General features: G+C 38.7%; 1 non-coding gene across 1 annotated transcript; it reads right to left on the reverse strand.

Annotated features, from left to right (window-relative positions):
* Nucleotides 1-591: 591 nt before the first annotated feature.
* Nucleotides 592-663, reverse strand: Trnad-guc (transfer RNA aspartic acid (anticodon GUC)). The gene has a single exon. It is a non-coding gene; the product is annotated as a tRNA-Asp (tRNA).
* Between the last annotated feature and the right edge of the window lie 12,024 nt (nt 664-12,687).

The following is a 12,687-nucleotide window of genomic DNA, read 5'->3' on the forward strand; positions in this document are numbered from 1 at the left end:
TTCCTCTGCAGGCAACCCTGGGTGTTGCCCAAACAAACCGTTTACTACGAGCACAGCATAGCATAATTCTGAAATAACGCCGTCTTGGAGACCGCAGTTCGAAAAACACTTTCGAAACTGAAACTATTTTTGTTAGTGTGCAGCGACTACACTCCTTCATCGTAAAGTTAATGCCCATGGTGTATAGCAACCAACCAAATACTTTTTTAGGTAACTTTATTCAAAAAATACTGTTACCGATTTCGAATTTGTACAGTTCATCAAAGACAGATTTTATGCTTTCTTGAAAGCATTTGTTGCGTTGGCTTACTTTTATGTTGCCGTGAAACGAGTACACTACGTATCATATCTTTTGACGAAAACATGAAAGCCTTCTGTTGAACTGTATAAATTTGAAAACGGTAACTGTTCTAATTGGACCAAGTAACCTACAACCAATGTGTGGCTGGTGCTCTGCACTACCAACAAGTTATTTCACTTAAGAGCCACGTTCGCCAACCATGCTCTTATTTGACAAAATTTCATTTAGTTAATAGTCTTTCAGGCCACACCTGCAACATTTAATGCTGTCTTGTGAAATAAAAATGGCGTCTCCCCGGCGGGGAATCGAACCCCGGTCTCCCGCGTGACAGGCGGGGATACTGACCACTATACTACCGAGGATTGGCCAACAGGCAATAATTGTCACCTGTACACATAGACTTTATATCTGTACACGTCAAATGAGTTTACCATGTGCTTGATTTGTGAGTAATTAAAAATCATACGCACCGTCCCGACGGGGAATCAGATCCCGATCTCTCGATAACATGCTGGGATACCCATCGCTATTTTGTCAACGGCGACGCAGCTTGGTGCATGAATTTGCCTATATAATAATTATATATTAATATATATAATAATTAGTGATAACAAAATAGCACATGGACAGGTCAGTGACACTGCAAATCAGCAAACAGCGGGAAGAAGCGTCAGTCAGTGCGAATTGAAGTGAGTCGTATATGACAGCCACAGAACTACAGTTGTCGTCTGTTGTCAGTCAGCGAGCATTATGTCAAAATTATTGTAATGTTACCGTCAAAACTTCCAACATATCCTTACTGTATGAGATAATACAGGAGCAGCGGATAAAAATCTCGGTACATTATCTGCGTATTTGGGGAGGAAGATATATTAGGGAAAAAAAAAAAAAAAACAGAATAGTCGAGCTTGTCTCGAAATACTTTAAATTCGAAACAAAACAAATAAATTATTAAAGCATATCAGCAGGAACAGTCCACAGTTGAATGTTTCAAATGAGGCAAAAAAAGGGCATGTAAATTGTAGAGAGCCTGGTATTACCAAGATTATGCTGAGCACATGACCTTTGAAACAGACTGATTAATTAATGACATAAAATTGAATCGTAGTACCGGTACGAAAGTGTTGATTAGCAAGGGTACTGAAACGGAATGAACTGTTGTAGGAGACATCAAACTAGAGACTTTTGATGGAGAGCAGTGTTATGACATAGTTTTTGGGTACATATACGTTTTTTATAACTATCTATTCCATGTAGCCTATTGTGTCAAATATCCACAGAGGTGACAGAACGCATGGGATACCTCCTAGTACCATATGATACCTCCTTTTGCCCAGTGTAGTGCATCAACTGGATGTGGCATGGAGTCAATAAGTAATTAAAAGAAATATTCAGCCATGCTGTTTCTTTAGGCATCCATTAATTGCAAAAGTGTTGCCGGTGCAGTATGATGTGCATGAAGAGTCCTCCTGATTACATCCCATTAATGTTTGATGGGATAGCATGGGTGTAGCAAAGCCTAGAAATTATTTAAGCCCAACAAAAAATCAGTGCGAGGAAGTCTAACGGGCAATACGCAACGTGATTTGTCTCACACACTGCACAGCTCTAGAAGATCAGGGTCTCTGTTCACGTTCAGAAGGGACTTCACCAGACGCTTCAGAAACCGAGAGATGATGGATATGGAGGAATCTTTCAGCAGGACTAGATGCTCAGAAGCTTTTAGTTCTGCGAGATGTTATGGGACTATGTCGTAGTCATGTAAGTGATGATCAGACAGTGTTTGTATACAGTGATCAGCAAGAAGAAATGAACATGAATCAACATGACAGATTCAGCTATGGTGCAAATAGAGTCTAAAGAAGAGTTTATACGACCTGAAACAAGCTCCTAAGAATTTTCTATTGACACTGCGATTTGTAAATTCTGATGATGATCCTTGTGTCCAAAACGGTGAAGACAGAAGCATCATTATAGCAGTGTTTATTGATGATGGACTAGTTATGGAAAGGAAGATAGAGAGCATTATCGAATTTTTAAACAAGCTAAATCAAAACTTTGAAATTACATTTGAAAGCATATTTTGGGATCGAATGTCGTATCTTGGAACTAAAATTAAAGTAAGTTTGTACTCGATTTTTGTAAATCAAAATATGTGTACAGCAGAAGTCCTAAGACATTTAAAAAAAAAGTTTGACATGTTTAAATCTAGTACTACACATATGGAATTCGTCATGGTAAGAGATGAAGAAGAACTTGTGATCAGTGAGCTGTTGGCAATATGTTGTACCCTGTAATAATATGTTTACTAGATATCAGTTTTTTAATTCATTACTAAGCAGATTTAGTAATAAATCATTGATGAGCCACTGGAAAGGGGCGAACCACATTTTTCAGTATGGTACCTAACTGAGGTCCAAAGTCTGGTATGCAGGTATTCTTTGTTGGAGGCTCAACACAACTTGCGTACACTGATACAAATAATGGAGCTGATATCTCAAACAGATGCTCCATAGTACATGGGATTACCACTGCACAGTACACTCAAAAGCCACATCTTATGGCAACTTTGACAGCTGAAGCGGAATACTTATCCACCATCTCATCAGTCGACCATACGTGTGCATACCACTCAGAGAAGAAATTGGAATTTCAGGCTTGAACAACCATTAGAACAACTGACAACTGTGCTGCCAGACATATATTGAAGAATACCTAAGATAGCAAGAGTAGAAAAGCATGTTGAAATTGCGAAATAGTTCATTCAACAATAAATCGTAAAGACTATGAAAGTAAAAAATTTGAGAGCCCAAATCACCTTGTTGGTACTATTACAAAAATATTGATACTTAAAAGTGTTTGAAGAATTAAGAAGGAGAAATAATGAAGGAGGACTGTTGAGAGTTAATTATTTTTTGAATATTGAATAAAATAATTTTGGGTGTTGGGCCACATCATTATAAACAACTAAAGCAACTAAATTGCTGATTTGCTGTGGTCATTTTCAGGGCAGTCGATGCATTTTCCTCTTTCCTTGTCTTTATTCCTAGTTTTTTATTTTATTTCATACATATTGTTCTTGGTACTTTAGTGTTATAATAACTACTCTTTAGTCAGTTTTATTAAGTAGGTATGCCGCAAGAAAATGTGCTCAGTCAAAGTGTTCTCCATTGAATATTGGATCATCAAAGTCAAACATGCTAAAATCTGTATGTGATCAATCTTGGGAAAACAGAAACTTTTAACAATATACAAGTCAATATTTTTGTATCAGTGAGACCCAAAAAAAGTCTAGAGTTCATAGTTCATAAAGTACAACAAATGATGCATTTGAAATTAAATAAACTGTTATATTTCAGTATAATTCCATTTACAGTTTCAGAAATATAAAATAACTAAGTTTTATTTTACACTATAGACAGATTTCATTCCTTTCCTGATCTAGTAAAAGATTGAGACACATAAGTAACTGAACAATGCTGGGCAATCAGCCACTATTAAGTAAAAAGAGTGGCACATTTATTGAGATCTGACATGTTTATATTTGACAAAAATATTTTTATATATTTATATGGGTACGGTGTCTGTTCTTTCGGAAATGTCCAAAAGAACAGACACCATATCCATATAAGTATATAGTTCTGGCAATACCGGCCATGACCTTCTTCTTCTGTGCAGATGCACACATATTCTCTGAATTCTTACAGGACTTGGTAAGAATCTCTTCCACGAGTAATGAGTGTGTTGGGGTGGAACACTATGAATGTTTTGAAGACAACTGGCACGTGTGTCAAATTCACAATATTTGATGTCACTGGGCTGAACGGAGAAGGTAAGTTTGCAGTTTCAGACGTTAATAGTTGTATTTGAAACTTTTATTCTATTTTAAACTTTTATTGTTACATTCCATCCTGGATTTTCGATTGTTTGATTTAAACTTTTATCAAGATATTTGTCATCAGTTATAAATTTGTATCACTAAAACGTGTACCTGTAAACATTTCACCTCCAGTGTCCAATAATCAAAGGGATAGAAAGAAAAAAAGAGAGAAGGGTAGGAGTGTTACTTGTAGAAACTAACAGCAGTTCACTGAGTATTACATATGTAACAGTGCTCAAAGATGACAGTTTTCTTACGAAAGCCATTCATAAAATGGAAATTGTAGATTATGGAGATGAAAGACCTGCACTTACAGCTCTGTATTCAGAGTATGCAATGGGGATGCAAGTCGTAATGTACAGCACACAATACGACGAACGGGAGTCTGCGTTGGAGCAGCCTGGAGTCACCCTATTGCTGGCACACCTGTTGCAGGTGAGCACTCTGTACTCTACATCAGAGGAAAATGTGTTCACAGTTAACAAGAAGCTGCAGGATGTGAGAGTAGCTTCCTGCACATCTACCTACTACATGCTTAAAAATATTTTGAAATTAGAATTAATTTAATACCTTCAGCTGCTGACGGGCATTGATATATATCATCGGGGACAGGTTAAAATGTGTGCCCTGACCGACACTTGAACCTGGGATCTCCTGCTTACGTGGCAGACGCTATATCCATCTGAGCCACTGAGGACAGAGAGGATAGTGCAGCTGCAGGGACTATCTCACGCACACCTCCCACGAGACCCACATTCTCACCTAGTATGTCGACACACTACATTCGAAGTGTCCCACCCCAACACACTTATTACTCGTGGAAGAGATTCTTACCGAGTCCTGTAAGAGTTCAGAGAATATGTGTGCATCCGCACAGAAGAAGAAGGCCATGGCCGTGTCGTCAGAACTTATATGGATATGGTGTCTGTTCTTTCGGACATGTCTTTCGGACATGTCTGAAAGAACAGACACCATATCCATATAAGTATATAAAAATATTTTTGTAAAATATAAACATGTCAGATCTCAATAAATGTGCCACTCGTTTTACTTAATAGTAGCTGATTGTCCAGCATTGTTCAGTTACTTATGTGTCTCAATCTTTTATTAGGTCGGGAAAGGAATGAAATCTGTCTATAGAGTAAAATAAAACTTAGTTATTTTATGTTTCTAAAACTGTAAATGCAGCATATAAATTATAAGATACCTATCATAAATTCATAGTGATATTAATTTAACACACAACTTGACAATAATCACTATTTTCAGTTTCCTGTTCATTTGCAAGAGTAAATAAATTCATTGACATTTCACCTCTTGCATGAGAGAAGCAAAATTGCCTGTAGAAGAAACATGACAATCTAAAAGCCACTCCCCAGTACTTAATTGACTGTGCCTGCAGTTCATTGATTTTGATTGAGAATACAATTCTCACTGGAAATTGTATTTGTATTTCTTTATTGGTCCTGTAAATTGTGTTTAGGTACATATTTTGCACAAACAAGGGACGACAAATCAGGTTGGTGTAGTACATACAACATCATACACATTTTTATTTTGAAAAGATAAATAATTAAAAATTATTCAATACATGTTGAATATTGATGACAAAATTAATATAATGAAATAAAATTATGGACTGGTTAAGAATATTTGAGCAGTTACACTATACTCCTCTGGTACTCTAAAAACTCTGAAACAGAATAGAAGCAGTGGTCAAGCAAGTACTCTTTCAGTTACACTTTAAACTTTTGTAAATTTTGCATCTGTTTCGAATAGGATGCCATGTGAGTGTACAGCATTATGCCAGTGTGATACACTCCTCTCTTACAAATGTTTGTACTTGCTGTATTAACATGCAAATAATGCTTCTGCCTAGTATCATGAGGGTGGTAATCACAGTTGTACTTGAAGATATTTCCAGCTTTTAAAATACTTCCTTTTGTGAAATTTAGTATTTAATACATATATAAGCAAGGAAGAGGCAGTATATTGAGATTTTTAAATATTGGTCTACAAGAGTCTCTGTACTTAGCTCGGTTTATTATTCTAACAATCTTGTTGTTTCTTACAGTTGAAAGGAAGAGTAGTATCTGTGGGTAAAGACTGTTTCACTCCCTCTCTGCCATGTTAAGACTGTCACTTCAGTTAATTTGTCCATTATCTGCTTTACACACAGAGTGGTCCAGTGTCGTGTGAGTGTGAACGTTTTGTAGTGGAGTGAAAGCTCGCGCAGTCGTCACTGACACGGATGAAGTGGAGCTAAGGAACTCTGCTCGGCAAGTGAACACACTAGTGTCTAGTAATAATGTTGTATCAACTGTGGCCACACCTGGTATCGTGGCAAGTATGTGATGGCTGATTCTGTGGATGTCATCATTTTCAGCTTCAAGAATGTCCATCACTTAAAACTGGTTCATAACTTTACAGTGCAACAGTACAGATGGCATCAGTTAACTCTTTGGTAGATGTCACCAGATTATAAAACTGGGATGATAGCTAATTATATTTGCTAAATGACCTGACTGCAAACTTACCTTCTCTATTCAGCTCAGTGACACCAAATATTGTGAATTTGACACAAGTGCCAGATGCCTTCAGGTATTTGTATACATCACTCCATTATCACCACTTCCCTCTATCCCAAGAGTTAAACCTCATCAGGACCATCACAAATCAGCCAAACAACACAAAAAATTATATATTTGACACTAAAATTTACCATTTTTTATGCTCTTACATGCTACCACTTCCATCTCCACTCCCAGCGGTTTTAGGCACATCTTGCCTCACAGTATTTTTTCATATATAGTAAGTAATATGTGTGCTAACTTCGGCTGAAATTTGTACAGGCATTCCGGAGTTACACTTATCTGTCTCATCCCTAAAGGATGCCTGGGTTGTCTCGTCCCAACAGTATAATTTCCCACATAGTAAGTCACGTATGTATGAATGTGTGTATCAGTCCGCTATGTCAGCCAAGCACCTACCTGTCATTTTGAAGTGCTGAAATCGACTCGTGACATTTGGTGTCAGGTGGCTGGCAGTTCCCAGGCCGAAAAGATGAGCTCAAGCGATGACCAGTTGCCTTCATCACTGGAACTGGATGCTATCTAATATATTAAAAGGTGAGAAAAATAGACCATCAAGTGGGCTGTGTAGTCCAGAGGCACAAAATACTGAAGTCCTCTTCTCATCAGCGAGAGCAGTGCCAGTTCTTATGCCTTTCTTGTATCTGGCCTCCCAGGTCCCCAGACCTCAGTCCGTGCGATTATTGGCTTTGGGGTTACCTGAAATCGCAGGTGTATCGTGCTCGACCGACATCTCTAGGGATGCTGAAAGACGACATCCGACGCCAATGCCTCACCGTAACTCCGGACGTGCTTTACAGTGCTGTTCACAACATTATTCCTCGACTACAGCTATTGTTGAGGAATGATGGTGGACATATTGAGCATTTCCTGTAAAGAACATCATCTTTCCTTTGCCTTACTTTGTTATGCTAATTATTGCTATTCTGATCAGATGAAGCGCCAACTGTCAGACAGTTTTTGAACTTTTGTATTTTTTTTGGTTTTAATAAAACCCCATGTCATTCCAAGCGTGTATGTCAGTTTGTACCTCTCTATCTACATTATTCCATGATTTATTCAGTTTTCAAATTTATACTGACTTTTTGATCAACCAGTATATTAAGTTTCCTGAGGAATATTGTGCCACCTGTGGGCAGTATTCACAGTATCCTTGTCACTCACTCACATTCTTAGTAGAAGTGCATCCTCTTGGCTTCTTTATCTTTGCTGTTGTGTTTATTGTTCAGGTCAAGGAACAAAGGAATGACTATGTAAAATATAGAACAGAAGTGAAGAAAGTACAGAAGAATGCAAAGAATAAAGTATGGAATAGTAGATGTAGACACACTGATCAGTGTACTAGAGGTGAGTGAAGCAGTGTAGCAGAGAGAACTCATTCCATTGGAAAACTGGAGGAAGTTATCTATTTACTGTTAACTGTCCAGAATTCTCTTAAAAAAAAAATGAGTTGTTTATCTCATATGCATCTCATTTGAGGACAAAATAATTATGACTGTAGAGGTCAAAAAATGGATGAGCTTTAGGTCTAAATGGATTGCCCATCAAATTGCTCAAAAGGGGTTGAAAAAAATTCTGGAATTAATAGTCTATGTTTTCAGTTGCTTCCTATGGGGGGAACAAGTATCAAACAAATGGAAAGCATATATATCCAACTTAAGTACCTAGGGTGACAGGAAGAAAAATGTTCAGATTATAGAGGAGTAAATTTAACAAATTCAGCCTCTAGATTTTAATGGAAAATCATCAAGGTGAGAATCGAATCACAGATAGTGGATGAAGAAGATCAGAATGGGTTCTGTGCTAGAAGACTGTGCACAGTAATATGTTTTGGGTAAAGCAGCTCGTGGAAAAAAGACTGGCCAGGAATTTAGAGAGCCATATTGTTTTCATTGATCTGAGCAAAGCCTATAATAATGTTTGCCTCTGTAAATTTTGGACTGCAGTATTAGAGAGTAAAGTGAGTAGTTTGTGTGTTCAAGTTGCTAGAACTTTATGCAGTAGCACAACTTTCAGAATTAAAGTAAGTACAAAAATATCTGAAGAGATTCCAGTGACCAAAGGATTATGACAAGGATGCACAACAGTGCCCACATTATTTAAAATATATTTGAATTCCATCTTATAGTTATCGAATCTTACTTGTTGTATGGGTGTGCCTATAAATAATGACAAGCTATTCACTTTGCATTCTGCTGATGATCAGGTCGTTTTTGCAGAGTATGAGAATGATGCGAAAAACATGGTGAGAAAGTTGGACAGAGAATATCAGAAATGGAATTTAACTTTTAATTTAGAGAAAGCAGAGCATTTGGTTTCAGGAGGAGTAGGCCAAGACCAGACTTTACATTTATGGGGTAGTAATGACTGTGGACTCATATAAATATTTGGGGGTAATTATTAACAAAGAAGGATGTTGTAAGAATGAAATTAAGAACCACATTGGCCAAGGTAGGTAAGGAACCAAATGTTTAAACGGACTTTTATGGTGTGCACTTATTAGATCATAAATGAAGATTATGATATTGAGCAGTATTGTAGAAACTACAGCAATGAATCTGGGAATCACTGTGGTGTATACAACAGAAACAAAATGACTGAGTTGATAGAGGCATGTAAGGAGTTTGGTTGAGGCCAAATGGCCTTCAAAGATGATGGAATGGATTCCAAATATTAGAGGAAGAAGAGGATGTGCAGAAACAACTTGGGAAGAAGGAATCAGAAGAGCCGTGATGGAGAGGAATTTATCAGTGGAAGACTGGAAAAAAAGATGACTCTGGAAGCTAGGATGCAAGAAACAACTATAATGTTGTACCAAATTGCAATGAAAAACTGCTAACTATCTCTAGACAGTGTACAGTGTATTAATGTCGTAGGACAGGCATCGAACATGAAGTAATAGTTGGAGCCAGGCACTTGGGGCATTCCATTTCGGAAATCATTAGGGATTAAATATTCCGAGATCCCCATTGTGGAGAGTGTGCCAAGAAAACCAAATTTCAGGCATTACCTCTCACCATAGAAGATGCAGTGGCCGACAGCTTTCACTTGTAACTGAGAGCAGGGGTGTTTGTGTAGAGTTACTGATGTAACAGACTAGCAATACTGCACGAAATAGACACAGAAATCAATGCAGGACATATGGCGAATGTGTCTGTTAGGTCAGTGTGGCAAAATTTTGGTGTTAACAGGCTACGGTGTGTGACAGCTGATGCGAGTGCATTTGCTAACAGCGCAATATCATCCACAGCACCTCACCTGGGGTCGTGACCGTGTCCGTTGGCCCCGAGATGTCTGTAAGAGCTGATGGTAGGATCTGAGTGTGGTGTAGACCCCATGAAGTGGTGGATCCAAGTTGTCAACAAGACGCTGTGCAAGCTGGTGGTGGCTCCACAATGGTGTGGGCTGTGTTTGCGTGGAATGGACTGGGTCATCTGGTTCAACTGAACCGATCATTGATTGGAAATGGTTATATTTGGCTACTTGGAGACCATTTGCAACCTTTTGTGGATGTCGTGTTCCCAATCGATGACGGAATTTTTGTCGATGACAGTGCACCGTGTCACCAGGCTACAATTGTTCATCATTGGCCTCAAGAACATTCTGGACAATTCATGTGAATGATTTGGCAACCCAGTTCAACGTAACTGAGAGGTCAGTTCGTGAACAAAATCCTGCACTGGCAACACTTTTGCAATTATGGATGTCTGTAGAGGCAACACGGCTCAGTATTTCCGCAGGGGACTTCCAACAACTTCTTGAGTCTGTGCCGTGTCGAGTCACTGCACTGCGCCCGTCAAAAGGAGGTCTGACACGACATAGGTTATATCCCATGACTTTGGGCATCTCAGTGTAAATAGATATCTTAATAACTAAGTCATCTACACAGGTGTTCTCATTAGTTTCGTATAATTTTATTAAGATCCTCAACTACGGCATAATTAGAAGTTTTGCTGAAGTAATGTGTGTGATTTCTTTGATTTCCTGTGATTTTATTATACAGTTTTACATCTTGATACAATACCTGTTTTGGGTCTTCCATTTATTTTTCCTGTCTAGATGAAGACAATGGTTTGATATTGTCCTATGGTTGTGAATACTGCTGTTTGTCCTATAATTTCACTATTTTTATTGGTGCACACTATGGTCTGGGATCTGAAATAATTCTTTGCAGTGAACCCATTTAGTGAAACTTTCCTAGCAGATTAAAACTGTGTGTCGGACCGAGACTCAAACTCGGGACCTTTGCCTTTCACAGGAAAGTGCTCTGTTGTCTGTTGGTAGAGCACTTGCCCGCGAAAGGCAAAGGTCCCGAGTTCGCGTCTCGGACCGGCACACAGTTTTAATCTGCCAGGAAAGTTTCATATCAGTGCGAACTCCGCTGCACAGTGAAAATCTCATTCTGAAAACATCTCCCAGACTGTGGCTAAGCCATGCCTCCGCAATATCCGTTCTTACAGGAGTGCTAGTTCTGCAAGGTTCACAGGAGAGCTTCTTAAAGTTTGGAAGGTAGGAGACTAGATACTGGCAGAAGTAAAGCTGTGAGGACGGGGCGTGAGTCGTGCTTAGGTAGCTCTGTTGGTAGAGCACTTGCCCGCGAAAGGCAAAGGTCCCGAGTTCGAGTCTCAGTCCGCCACACAGTTTTACTCTGCCAGGAAAGTTTCATATCAGTGCACACTCTACTGCAGAGTGAAAATCTCATTCGGAACCCATTTTCATAAGAATTTCCTCTGCTCTTTTGCATTTTGAAAACTGTTTGTAAGTTATGGATATTGCATCCATCACCAAAGACTGTATATCAGAGAATCTAAAGTCACAACTCTCATACGCCTCTCAAAATACACGCTATGCATGCTATATTTTGTAAGTAGCAAAGAAAAGTGAACAAGCACATGTTTATTTGTACATTTCCGGATCGTATGAATGAAGACACATGTGACACGCAAAGCGCTGGAACAACAAGATACGAATGCTAAGTTACACTGCCTGCCAGAGAAAACCCAGAAGAGGAGGAGGAAATAAAATCAAACTTATCAGTTTCAGGGGGTATGTAATGTTATTTGAGTGATTACAAAACTGAGCCAAATTTACAGTCCCATGCAGTCCGACATCGGGCCATCAGATTGCGCTGCAAATGTGGATGTTGCACAATTCAGGCAGTAGTCCAAATGGTGACCCTCAATGAGGCCTTTTTCAAACGCTTGTCAGTTGCTGATCATGCTGTCTCACACAGGTACCTGGCATCCCTGCATTCTTCGGTGATCGTTCATCGTCTGTTGCTGTTCACGCCCCTCATATATCTACCAAACCTGGTAACAGCAGTAAACAGGCATAATGTCAATATACTCTAGTGGTGTTTCTACTTGTCACAGGTCATTGCAACTCTAATCATTCACATAACTGCTGGAGGCATGTTAGTGTACGAAGTTAACGAGTCTTCCGGGTGCTTCAATTGTTTTGTCAGGCAGTGTACAATAAATGACCATAGAACTGTATAGCTCCGAAGAGTGAACTGTAGAATTGGCAGTCTTGGTCACATTTCGATTTATTTCAACAGATGAAGCATATTGTCTTTATTGCTCATCATCAGATCTTGAAAGAGTAGGGACACACAGGTAGTGTGGTCATTAACTTACAAAACTGCTGCCTCTTTAAAATCTGAGTGTGGTTGTAGAGCCAAACCCAGCCATCTGATCAAATAAATGAAAATGTAATCAAGATAACAATTATTACTACTTATTAAGATAGCGAGGTTATCACTTAGTTAGTTATTTCATTATCTGCATGTTTGATGGATGGATCCTAACCAAGTCAGATTTACAATTATAGACTACTTACTCATAAAAGTGCTGACCACTTATATGAGTTCTTAAGTTATGTATTATTTAGTGTGCATACAGTGGTTTTTAGTGAAT

This window comes from Schistocerca cancellata, chromosome 12 (assembly GCF_023864275.1).
Source record: "Schistocerca cancellata isolate TAMUIC-IGC-003103 chromosome 12, iqSchCanc2.1, whole genome shotgun sequence".
NCBI lineage: Eukaryota > Metazoa > Arthropoda > Insecta > Orthoptera > Acrididae > Schistocerca > Schistocerca cancellata.